At 47.5% G+C, this 13,792-nt stretch overlaps 1 protein-coding gene across 2 annotated transcripts in view; it reads right to left on the reverse strand.

Moving 5' to 3' along the window:
- The window catches only part of LOC149469991 (suppressor of tumorigenicity 7 protein homolog), a 281,605-nt gene that overhangs the window by 29,738 nt on the left and 238,075 nt on the right, over positions 1-13,792 (reverse strand). The gene's annotated exons all lie outside the window — the stretch shown is intronic.

Genomic DNA, 13,792 nt, shown 5'->3' on the forward strand with positions numbered 1-13,792 from the left:
CTCCACCGACAACCCTGCCGTCATCGATTGGTTGACTCGGTCGTCTTCCTCTTCCCATGTAACCTCTGACACCTACAGCCAACGGTCGGTGGGTACATCAGACACAACCGTTAGTTGGCATGGCCCGGGAGCAAGCCCACTGAAATCACGTGTCCTCGACCTGCCCCTGTCCTTTGGTGTTCCCTCACCAAGCGAAGTATCGCATGCTGTGGGCTCAGCCCCACTGTACAGTGAGGAAGAGCTAACAGAGGGCGGTCAGGAACGGGGGGACACATCCGCCTCTTCAGCAGCCAGGCGAAGAAGTACTGGCGAGGAGAGTGGCTCGGTAGCCGGTCTAGAGACAGGTCTGTCTCCTGACCCACACGCAGCCGAGGGGGCTAGTAGTGACGCGGAGACCCTAATTGATGATGATGAGGCTGATCGCACTTGGCAGCCTCGTCGTCATCAGGCTATTGCTTCCGCATCATCAGGAGAAGAGGGTGCCAGCTTGCCAGCGAGCAAAACAGTCGGTGGGTTGCCCAGGAGGCAGCAGGGTCGCAGCAGTGTCAGTGGAGCTAAACGGCCACGGAGTAGAGCACCAGCTCCACTGCAGCCTACCACCACGGCCAGTAGTGGTGCCGGTGTGCATGGAGGAAGTAGCAGTCAGCCAGTGAGGAGTAGCGGGGGCAAAGTTTCCTACTCGGCGGTGTGGCAATTTTTCGTCAAGCCACCCGAGGAAGTAAACATAGCCGTATGTCGACTATGTGGCCAGAAAGTCAAGCGTGGCCAGGGGGCCAATGTTGGGACTACAGCGTTGCGTCAGCATATGCAGCGTCGCCATTCGGTGGCCTGGGAAAACCGTGATAAAGATACGGCGGTTCTGCCTGCCCCAGCCCCCGCTCCATCACCCGCTCCGTTACTTGCTCCGTCACCCGACGTCAATCGCCCTCTATCAGCCAGTCAAGGCTCCAACACCTCTGCTGAGGGGAGTTGTCGCTCGTTGGCATCTTCCGCTCGTTCAGATGCTCCTTCTCCTGCTACTCCTCTTCACGGATTCCGTCAGCAGTCTTTCTTGGAATCCGTTTCCAAGAGACAACAGTTTGCGAGCACGCACCCGACGGTGCAGAAGCTGAACGTCCTCCTGTCCAAGTTGCTGGTGCTGCAGTCCCTCCCTTTCCAAGTGGTGGACTCAGCACCTTTCCGAGAAATGATGGCTTGTGCCGAGCCGCGGTGGAGAGTGCCAAGCTGGCATTTCTTCGCCAAAAAGGCAGTGCCAGCCCTGCATTCACATGTAGAAGAGATGGCGGGCCAGTCTTTGAGCATGTCGGTCTCTGCCAAAGTGCACGGCAGCACCGACGTGTGGAGCTGTAACTACGGTCAGGGACAGTACATGTCATTTACGGCCCACTGGGTGAACGTGGTGCCGGCACAGCCGCACCAGCAACTTGGACAGGTCACGCCGCTTTTGCCTCCACGTTTGCACGTCCTTGGTCCAGCAAAGATGTCCGCCTCTACCACCTCTTCTTCCGCCGTGTCCTCAGCCGCCACCCCCGTGCCAAGTCCCATTACCAGACCGGCATATCACATGTGCAGGGCGCAACGGTGTCACGCTGTGCTGCACCTGGTATGCCTTGGCGAACGTAGTCACACAGGGGAGGAACTTCTGAGTGTAATGAACAGAGAAATCGACAGATGGCTGTCTCCGCGCAAACTGAAAATTGGAACCATGTTGACCGACAACGGAAAGAACATGGTGTCTGCTCTGCATCAAGGAAAGTTGTGCCATGCGCCATGCATGGCTCACGTGTTCAATCTGGTTGTCAAGCGGTTCCTAAAATCCACCATCCCACTGCAAAACATCCTTAAAATGTCACGTAAACTTTGCATGCATTTCAGCCATTCCTACACCGCAAAGCACACCCTCCTTGAGCTGCAGCGGCAGAACGGAATTCCACAGCATCGCCTGATCTGCGACGTTGCAACAAGGTGGAATTCAACCCTACATATGTTAGACCGCCTTTACGAACAGCGAAAGGCCATCACCGATTTCCTGATGTTACAAGCGGATAAAGGTACTCCCCTGTGTAACTTAGATGTCAGCCATTGGCAGCTCATGCGTGACACCTGCCGCTTGCTCAGGCCCTTTGAGGAGGCCACGCTATTCGTGAGTCGGCAGGACTATGGGATGAACGACGTCATTCCTCTGTTGCACGTCCTGGAACAAATGCTGTTAACAATGGCTGGTCAGGGTGCGGTAGACGTGGCGCACAGATCTCAATGCCACATGACCCCTGTGGGGGCAGGACAGGAAGAAGAGGAGGAGGTAGAGGAGGACATTGGTGCTCAGGAATTATTGAGTGAAATGGGTGGTTTTTCCACTCAGCGGACAGGAGTGGAGGAGCAGGAGCATCTGGTAGAGGAGGAGGAGGAGACAGAGGACCCAGACGCACCGTGGCAGTATGCTGTGGAGATGGAGGCAGGGAGTCCCTCGCATTCCTTGGCACAAATGGCCCATAGCATGCTCGGTTGCTTGCGTAGCGACAGCCGAATAATAACCATCAGACAGAGGGATGACTTTTGGCTGTCCACCTTGTTGGACCCTCGCTACCGTTCAAAAATGGTGGCCTTTTTCACACCTGCTGAGAGGGAGGCCAAAATAAAGTACTATAAAAACCACGTATGTAGTCAGTTGGTCTCTGCCTTTCTGCGCCAACGTCCATCCTCAGACACTGTGGGCCCTGTGCGCTCGCGTTCCGCTGCCATGGCAGCAGGGGAGGGGTGGGGTGGTAGGAGCAGTGGCAGCTCCACCAGCAGCGGCTGCCTCAGTCTGCAGTCGATGATGAGTAGCTTTCTTCACCAGCGCAGTGAGGAAACTACTAACCAGCCGCAGCAGCAGCAGCATCAGGTGGACCTGGAGCAGGACCTCAAACAACAGGCTTGGGCCTACTTGGACAGCACCCTGCCAACCGAGGTAGACAATCCCCTTGACTACTGGGCAACGAAACTTGACCTTTGGCCCCAACTAGCTGAATTTGCCCTTGAAAGGCTGTCATGCCCGGCCAGTAGCGTGGCATCGGAGCGCGTGTTTAGTGCGGCAGGAGGTATTGTAACTCCGCGGAGGACACGACTGTCCACCCAAAGTGTGGAGAGACTCACGTTTGTAAAAATGAATCAGGCGTGGATTAGTCTGGATTTCAAACCACCAGTTCCTGACACAACTGACCTAATAACCTAGCCGTTCAGGCCGCTCCCTGAACACCTCGGGAATTGCTTTGTATATCTGTCGCCTTAGAGGCCGCTGTCTGAACAGCTCATGAATTGCTTTCTATATGTGTCGCCTTTGAGGCCGCTGGCTGGACAGCTGATGAATTGATTTGTATATATGTACTTATTGTCCGCTGTCCGGACAGCTCATGAATTACTTTTTGTATATAGCCTTCCAAACCACTCTCAGAATAAGTCATGATATTCATGCTGTGTATAGCCTTATAGGCCAATGGTCAATCAAGTCATGATTGTTATAGTGTGTATAGCCTTATAGGCCGCTGTCTTTACAACTTTATAATTCCATGCAGTATATAGCCCTATCGGCCACTTTCTGGCATCCAGTTGCTGTAGCCCCCATCACCACACTGTGCCACGGGCCCCTGTACCGCCTTCTCATACTGCTGCCAGATCCATCCTCTGCCATGTGTGTCTTTGTCGTCTGCTCACGCTGCTGGGTTCCAGTTTTAAACTTAGGCCTGTGTATGGCTTCCGAATACTGCTGCCTCCACCGCCACCCTGCGCCATGTTTCTCTGTCGTCTGCTCACGCTGCTGACGGCTTCCGCTTTTTAACCGAGGCCTGTGTTTGGCTTCCGAATACTGCTGCATCCACCGCCACCCTGCGCCATGTGTCTCTGTCGTCTGCTCACGCTGCTGACGGCTTCCGCTTTTTAACCTAGGCCTGTGTATGGCTTCCGAATACTGCTGCCTCCACTGCCACCCTGCGCCATGTGCCTCTGTCGTCTGCTCACGCTGCTGACGGCTTCCGCTTTTTAACCGAGGCCTGTGTTTGGCTTCCGAATACTGCTGCATCCACCGCCACCCTGCGCCATGTATCTCGGTCGTCTGCTCACGCTGCTGACGGCTTCCGCTTTTTAACCGAGGCCTGTGTTTGGCTTCCGAATACTGCTGCATCCACCGCCACCCTGCGCCATGTGTCTCTGTCGTCTGCTCACGCTGCTGACAGCTTCCGCTTTTTAACCTAGGCCTGTGTATGTCTTCCGAATACTGCTGCCTCCACCGCCACCCTGCGCCATGTGCCACTTTCAGGTCTCCTTACACTGTTGGTGGGTTCCATTTTGTGATAGGGTGCTGTATGGCCTTCCATTGCTGCTGCCTCCACCGCCACCCTGCGCCATGTGCCTCTGTCGTCTGCTCACGCTGCTGACGGCTTCCGCTTTTTAACCGAGGCCTGTGTTTGGCTTCTGAATACTGCTGCATCCACCGCCACCCTGCGCCATGTGTCTCTGTCGTCTGCTCACGCTGCTGACGGCTTCCGCTTTTTAACCTAGGCCTGTGTATGGCTTCCGAATACTGCTGCCTCCACCGCCACCCTGCGCCATGTGCCACTTTCAGGTCTCCTTACACTGTTGGTGGGTTACATTTTGTGATAGGGTGCTGTATGGCCTTCCATTGCTGCTGCCTCCACCGCCACCCTGCGCCATGTGCCTCTGTCGTCTGCTCACGCTGCTGACAGCTTCCGCTTTTTAACCGAGGCCTGTGTTTGGCTTCCGAATACTGCTGCATCCACCGCCACCCTGCGCCATGTGTCTCTGTCGTCTGCTCACGCTGCTGACGGCTTCCGCTTTTTAAACTAGTCCTGTGTATGTCTTCTGAATACTGCTGCCTCCACCGCCACCCTGCGCCATGTGCCACTTTCAGGTCTCCTTACACTGTTGGTGGGTTCCATTTTGTGATAGGGTGCTGTATGGCCTTCCATTGCTGCTGCCTCCACCGCCACCCTGCGCCTCTGTCGTCTGCTCACGCTGCTGACGGCTTCCGCTTTTTAACCGAGGCCTGTGTTTGGCTTCCGAATACTGCTGCATCCACCGCCACCCTGCGCCATGTGTCTCGGTCGTCTGCTCACGCTGCTGACGGCTTCCGCTTTTTAACCTAGGCCTGTGTATGGCCTTCAATTGAAGCTGCTTCTGCTCCGCCACTCTGCCATTGGACTCTTGATATTCGTCTCCCCACGCTGCTGCTGGGGGGACTTTTTAACATAGGCCTCTGTATGGCCTTCAATTTTAGCTGCTTACGCTCCGCCACTCTGCCATGGGCCCCTGTACCGCCTCCTCATGCTGCTGCCAGGCCCGTAATCTGCCATGGGCCCCCGTACCGACTCCTCATGCTGCTGCCAGGCCCGTAATCTGTCATGGGCCCCTGTACCGCCTCCTCATGCTGCTGCCAGGTCCAGAGTGTCTCATGGGTCCCTGTACGGCCTCCCATTGCTGCTGTCTCCATCGCCACACTCTGCCATGTGCCACTTTCAGGTCTCCTCACACTGCTGGTGGGTTCCATTTGGTCATAGGGTGCTGTATGGCCTCCCATTGCTGCTGCCTCCACCGCCACACTGTGGCTCCACACTCTGGTTTTGGCCCCGTGACTGCCCAAATGAGTGAAGTGTGCGGTGATTCTAAGATCGACGGCACTCATCTGCATGTCATACTGACTGACAGTATTATTTCTCTTCCCCAGCAGACTCCAAGGGCATTTAAATTAAAGGTACAGTGTTCTGCACTAATATAAAGGCTCTCTGAAGCCTAGAAACACCCTTTTTATAAGTTAAATTCGCAGCGAATATATTCGGCACGAAGCGAATTTAATCGGCGAATTCGGCGAATCAGCCGAACCGAATTTTTGAATAATTCGCTCATCTCTAGTCTGAAGGCCAGAGGAGACTGCAGTAAGGGCAAATATTAGAGTTACTTGCAGAAGCAGCAGAGGGAAGATGTTTCTTCAATGCTGATGGCAGGAAACTCTACACAGTGGGTGACATAGGCACTATGGATGAGCTCAAGGTTCAGTCTGAATACAAGTTATTTTAGACACTACGATATATGACAGGTTCCTATCTGTCAATGGTTGCTAAGAAAGCAACATATTCTGGCACCAGTGAGATCATCAAGCCTTATTCATCTACTTGCCAGGCAGGTTAAAAAAAAGGATAACATGACATCAATGATCAAATATAGCTACATGGCTACACCGTGGTCATATTTGGTCAATGATGTCACCCAGAGGACCCCAACCTTTTGTTTACTTTTAGTGACAGGGCACTGGGAAATATTAATTTGCAACAGGATTGAACATGTCTGCCAGTCAGCTGGATTATTTTCTGTTAGCAGAAGATGGTTGTTGACAGGTGTGAATCTCTATTGCTGGACGTTGTGATTGATGATGTATGTACTTAATTTTTTTAAATAAAGGGCTTGTGAAAAACTGTGAGTCTTTATTTACTGTTTACATTTCTGCATGCATTTGTAGGGCATTATGTACTCCATATTTATTCACATGGGTAAGTAGGAAGTGGAAGTGTTGTTACCCTCTTTTTATTAAAAGGGACGTCAATATTCTTATAAGCTCCCTGCTTGTAGACCCAACAACCAATGGATCAGGGTTCTAGGGAAGAACACTACTGGAACAAGGTGCTTTGCCAGGAGGTGGTCCCTCAGACAAGGCACTCCCCCATGTTGTGTACATGTGGCCTGATATGGTTCAGGGGAGAGCATGCTCATTCTTCCCCACCTCCATTGCTGGCATGCCAGGCTGCATAAGGGTCTGGTATTGATATGGACCTGATATGGATTTTTTGGGGGGTAATGATTTAACCAATTAAAACAAATTATTTTTCAACACAATTACCAGGCCAATCTGTTACAAGGAAGTTAATTCAGTTTTTTATTATGTGGTTACACAAAAAAAATTAACCAGTTCCCGTCTGGCCCATGTATATAAACGGCCGGACAGGAGCAGTGCAGGAGCGGGTGGCCATTTATAAAAGTCCTCCCGCATTCCCTGCCTGTGAGTGCTCCCTGGGAGCGAGCGGCACCGGGATCCGGAGGACACAGCAGAACACCGATCACTGTACAGGAGCTATGTGTGAGGTCCCGATCATGTGATCACTGATTGGCCAATCAGTGATCACATGAATAGTAGTAAGCAAGATGTCAGGAAATTACATCATTGCTTACTACTAGTGAAATTTGTGAATGATTACAAAGGTCACATGGTACAAGGCTATTCACAACAGCCTTGTACCATGTGACAAGCTGTGACCAATCACAGCTCGCACAGTATTTCTCAATGGCTGCAAGAATGCAGCCAGAGAGAAGGAAAAATGATTGGTTTTATACTCATAAAAGGCTGTAAAAGCCATCAGTGTAAAAAAAAAACCAAAAAACAAAATCTTCATCACCCCCCAATTAGTACAGTGTCACTATGGTGACACTGTACTGCTAGGGTGACAGTATGTATCTTTTTACTAAAAAGATAGCTGAATACATTTTTGGCCAAGATTTATGAAGAAAGATTATTTATTTGCAAAATGTTATATACACTTTTTTTTCAAAATGTTTGGCCTTTCCAATTATATAGCAAAAAATAAAAATTCCTGTGGTGAATAAATACCACCAAAATAAAGTGTTATCTGTCCCAAAAAATGCTAAAATATTCATATGGGTACAGTGTTGCATGACTGCGCAATTGTCATTCAAAGTGCGATAGCACTGAAAGCTGAAAACCTGGACAGGAAGGGGGTGAAAGTGTCCGGACTTGAAGTGGTTAAAACAATATTATTTGAATTTTAGTTGATTTGAGCAACACCATTGTTCTAGACGCTCACCATACAAAAGTAAATAAAACTCTGCTGAACTAATTTGCCTCTTTTTTAAGCTCAATCTAAAAAATAAGCTTTTAAAATGCTATGCATGTGCATTATTGTATAAAAACCAGGACACGCATAAAATCAAAACAAAAGTTACATGTGAAAACATAGCATTTTTGGCTTTACTGGAAAATCTATTTCTTAAAGTGCAGCACAGGATCTTTAGTTTTTATCATGGCATTATTTTTTCATGGGACATTCACCCATATGACCATGCACACTCCCAGCTAGCCTCAGTCCTGTAGCAAATAGAGAGATCAAAGGAAGAGAGGAGGAGGGACCTGTGCCCCATACTGTACTCCATGAAAAGGATTTTACAGCTAAGTCAAATATCCTACTTTCTTAGTTGTACAGTACATGACAGATTCTTTAATTGATACCATGGGACATCCAAAAGCAGTTCAACTGAGGTGTGGGCAACATCGAAAACCAAATACCTACAGGCTTACGTAACAACGTGTCAAAAAAGGCTTGGCAGACTCAAAGAGCAGCTTCCAATACCATACACCCAAAAGTGGTATCAGAGGAGGCCTGTCAGGGGATAAGTCAGAGAAGGAATACGCAAAGACCTGGCACATTTGCCAATATTCAGCATTACCACGCTCACTTGCGCAGGAATATTTGTGCGTCCGGTGCATGCTGCACACAATAGTTCTTGGTGCACTCTGGCCTTTATAAGGATGACAGATGCACTCAGACCTTGCTGATTGGTCTTCAGCTCCCTGTGTGCTCAGTACTTCTAGATTCCCTGTTACTAGCCTGGTTTGTTTCTGGACTACCCCTTGCTTCTCTTTTGGCTCTGACCTCGGTTTGCTACACGGACCTGTTCCCTGTGTGTGGTCCCGGCCTGTCTCTCACCACTTTCCTGTTTGCTCCTCTGCTGACTTACTGTGCTCTGACCTTGGCTCTTGTCCCTGACCATGTCTCCTGCCTAGCCCTGCTTGCCTGCACATTCCAGTGTGTCACCCAGGACTAGCAGCTTCCAGTGCCCAGCTTTCATCTGAAGAGGTTTCACTACTGCAGATTCATTTGGCTACAGTACAGCTGGCAACCAGTACTTCTTTGGATTCAGCACCTCCTGTTACCAACCTCAGGGGTGTTTTGCACTCAGCTGCAAGGGAAGCCTTCTCATCATCTTGGCCTCAAGACAAGGTACCTGGCAGCACTTGAACAGTAGAACAGAAGCTTGTAAATTTACAACAATTTACAACCTTGTAAATCTGAGAAACAGATACCCGATGCTGAAAAACCCATGAATCACTGACAGATCTGCATCTTAATAAGGAAGGGAGGAACCCTTTCCTTAGGCTTAGGCTTGAATAATGAAAAGAGAAGCAGAGAGGCACCTGCAAGAGCCTTTGAGAAGTACAAAGAGGGAATCCAATTACTTAAAGAAGCAGTGGCTGAGTGTTAGAATCTTACAGCATGTACCATGTCAAGACAGGGGATTGAAATTTTGCCCTGGTTGAGGTGGAAGAAAGAGATGAAAGGAAGAAGGCCTTAGGCCTCAAGACAACCTTGTACCTGTAAAACACTAGGAAGGCAACTTACTTAAAAGACCATCTGCACAGCAGTGACAGCAATGAGAAACACCACCTTGCAATTGAGGGCAGACAAAAGAACATCCCTAATAGGTTGAATGACAGCCTGAAGGTTTGAGAGAATTAATTAGGTTCCATGTAGACATGGGGTGTGTACAGGGGGAGAAAAGCCCTGTACATACACCCTAACAAGGGAGTGAGAGGACAAGGGTCTGTGACCCAAATGGCAAAGGTCAAGATTTGCACTTTAAGTACTCAAAGCAAGATGCTGATCCATACCAGACTGGAGGAAGGACGAGATACATCCCACAAAGTATTTTTTTTCTATGGTGAAATTTCCTTGACACTCACCAGGCAAAACAGACCTTCCAGGTGTGATGGTAGACTTCACGAGAAGTCAATTTCCTAGCCTTCAGTAGGGTAGGGATGACTGATTCTGGTAAGCCCCTGTCTCTTAAGACCCGGACTTACACAGCCAAGCCAAAAAACCAAGTGACCAAGAAACAGGATAGTACACGGACCCTTAGGGCAGACGTTTTGGATGATCCTGGAGGGCTTATGGAAAGTCTACCAGGAATATGAGCATGCCCGTGCACAACATCCTCCACGGGCCAAATCAGTGTGATGACAATCAGCGTAATCCAGCCACCTATATCTTGTGAAGCAGATGAGAGAGAATCTGGATGGCTGGAAAGATGTAGATCGTTTGAACTGATCCCACAGGGTTACCAGAGTATCTACTGTGAATATCCGAGGGGCCCTGGACCTGGTGACAAAACTGTCGAGTTTGTTGAATCTAGACACCAGAAGATATACAAATGGCATCTCTACCTGTGGCAAAAGGCTTGAAAGACCTTCAGATCCATCAGTAGCTACAAAGGATGTCTGTTTGCCCCACACTGCCAGAATGGTAAGTTGCAATGGTATTGAGTGAAATTGGGTTATGACATTGCCTCAATAGGAGGTAACCAGTAGGCCAAAGACCCTCATGCAGGTAAAAATTAAGGGCTTTCCCTGCACCCAGGCATGTGAGCAGAGGGACCAAAGTGTTTCTTGAGGCTAGAAGATCCTGGACAGGGTGTCAAGCCCGGGTGCTCCAATTTGTGAAATGGGTCCAGTGATGAAATCCTCAGTCTCAAACCACAGCACTATAAAGTCTGTGTGGTCTGCTGGATGGTGCCTGAGAGGGAGTGGACTGATCCATAGACAGATGGTCCAAGTAACCCAAAACATGAATCCATTTCACAAAGAGCAGGGCTAAGACTGTGGCAAGCACTATGATGAAAGCTAGGACTAGTGGTGGAGATGCCTTAAGGGAGGGCACCAAATTGGTAATGATGATCACCCACTGCAAAACACAGATAGAATTGCTGAGCAAGAAATTTAAAAATGTGAAAGTAAGCATCTCATATGTCAACTGAAGCGAGAAAATTCCCTGGATGGAGGGAGAAAATTATTGATCTGGCAGTCTCCATGCAGAATTTTTGAACCCACAGGAGCAAGTTTACAAGCCTTGGAACCAGACTTAGCTGGTTTGGAGGGCCATGTGAAAGTTTGTTCTTGCCTAAGATTTGAAGACTGAGATAGGTGAAAAGAACATTTCCTAACCTCAAGAGTAGAACTCCTACTGGTGGAGGTACAAGTCTTCTTTCTCTGAGGGAGGAGAGTACTTTTGCCTCCCATAAGCTACATCATGTACTTACCTAAGGAGGTACCAAACAGGCATTTGCCTTCAAAGGTAACTATTTCTTGCACAGAAGTTCAACTGACCAGTTTTTAAGCCAAAAGAACCTGCACATAAGGATGAAGAAGAGACTAATTCTGGATATCTAATGAAAATGGTCCACCAAGTCGTACATGCATTAGCACTAGGCCATAGGTAAAAATGTCTACCTGTGGACTGAGGCATGGAACTGGTATCTCGGGCCATGAGTTTAGACTGGTTTGGAAGACTGCCATAGAAGCAAGGGGCCTTGGTAAAACAAGGATCTACCACAGGAACTGCCCATGTTTGCAGGAGCCCAGTCACCATACAGTATTGACAGGCTCCACCAACGAGTGAACCAGGAATGTTTTTACAATTTGTGGTAACCAAGTGTGCAGACTCAGGCTGCTTTAAACCTACACAGGAGCATACAACATTTTTAAGGGTATCAATGGTTACATAGTCAGGTTGAAAAAAAACAAGTTCATCTAATCTAACCAATAGAAAAAATAAAACTAAAAAATAGATCAAAAACCTCTATATCAAGAATCCTTTTCTCATGGTTGATCCATGGGATGGTTCGTCAGTGGTATCCTAAAATTTGGATGAAATCTCTGCCCCAGGTGTGTCATCCGATCCGATTCCTCTGAAGGAGAGGATCATCCTCAACTAGAGGCTCCTCCTCAGGTAATGTGTCTGGTTCAAGGGCAATTTCAAAGACCAATATTGGAAGGGAGGCCGAAGGGACACAGTTGTGACCCCTGTTATTAATGATCTTTATAAAGCCTGTGATTCCTCCCATTAAATGTTGCAGAAAATATCTCTCTGGATAAGAAAGTGGAGACTTGTGTGGCAGAAGAGCCAGCAAAATCACCAGAGGAAGGTGGGGAGTCAGTTGCAGCTGTCATGTCCAAAAAGAGGAAATAGCTGGGTGTGCAGACTCAGTAACCCACATGAGAATGAAACGGCACAGGTGAAGTGTGTGCTAGGGAAGCTCAGGCACTGTAATGGGAAGTTCATTCAGGCACAATAACACCAAGAAAATGTGCTCCAGTGTAGAAAACTGGCATCAAATCATATTTGAAAGAAAGGCACTCCCAGCTCCAAGATGCGACCATCAGATGGGTGGTTGCTTGCAACCATACTCCCAAAAAAGCTAGATATGTTCTCGGAACCTTGGATATGAAAGTTTAAAAGGCCTCCACTCTGTGCTGAAGCTTGTAGACTGGCAGGATTAAAAGGGGTCCCATACTGCATGACTAAGAAATATGTTTTGCATTTCCCTTTCAGACTGTGTCTGGTTTAATGAAAATTTGGGTAATTCTAGTGTCTGACCTACTTGTATATGTGACTTTCAGTATTATTCGCCTTCAGGGATATTGAAATATCTTGTTACCCCAGTTATAACCTCTTATACAGTATGAAAACTATCCCTTAAAGACAAAAAAGGAAAAGAAAGATGAGGAACAAAGCACACAGTCTCTAATATAATAGTCTATGGGAGTGTTGCACACTGAACTGAGCTGATTAGGACCCAAGGGGCTCTCAGTATAAGCTAATAAGTATTTACAGAATGCCTCTCAGCATGAAGGTTCCTGCTTAGATCACTTGACAATACAATTCTATTAAGACTCTTCTGCAATTAATCCGCTTAAAGTGGTCTCCCAGGCAATGGAGGAGGATTATCTGTTTATCTAACTCTGTCAGCACAGTGAAGAGAACAAGGTATACTGGGACTGAGCACAAACAATTATGAGATGGCTAGAGATATCTGAAATGGATAATAGGCCAAAACGAATATGCAAAAATATAGGAGAAAAACTTGCCAGGAAGAGAAAAATACATTCTTAAAATAATTAAGGAGTTCATTTTACTCTATGAATATATATACTGTATGTATAGATAGACATTTTTTGTGGATAAAGGTGATAAACACCATACCCAGCACAGACTATCAATAAAGATTTAGGTTTTTCACTGATATCCCGCTGAAAGTGAAATTCCAGTAAAAAAAATCTCCTTCCTAATTTTAGATAAAATGTAAAAGGATTAGATCTCTGTCATGTTTTATTTTTGTCTGTCACTGGTGTGGAGATTCAACATTGCTGTTTGTCCCGCTGACCATTGTCATTGAGATAGAAATCCAGGGGACTTCCAATGAGGACACTTGTCACAGACACAAACGCTTGAACAGACCTCTAAACCACAAACCATAAAAACATTCTAATTTATCATTTGTTCACAACCGGAAACCACAGTAGAAAAAAAACCATGAATTATCAAGCCTGTATAATTATCTACTTTGAAAGGCTACCACAGAAGTCATATCAAAATAAACTCAAAATAGGAAATGTAATATCCCTTTATAAAGAAACAAGGCAAAAAGAAAAAATATACAGTATATGCAACCGGCTGCCTGATAAACCTAAAATCTAAGAAAGAACCACTATCTCTTTATACTGTATATTTTGTATATTTAATACATCCTTTGATTTATGACTTACAGGATATATGTATTTGATTTATCAATCACAACTCCATTTATATATTTTGTTTGGGATGTTTATATGTACTTATTAATAATGGATCAGTTGGGGAGGGGGGGGGGGTGTACAGAATTTACAGGTAAGTCAAAATTG

The sequence above is a fragment of the Staurois parvus genome, unplaced genomic scaffold (assembly GCF_062004578.1).
Source record: "Staurois parvus isolate SC_StPar_1 unplaced genomic scaffold, SC_StPar_1.0 ptg000056l, whole genome shotgun sequence".
In the NCBI taxonomy this organism is placed as follows: Eukaryota; Metazoa; Chordata; class Amphibia; order Anura; family Ranidae; genus Staurois; species Staurois parvus.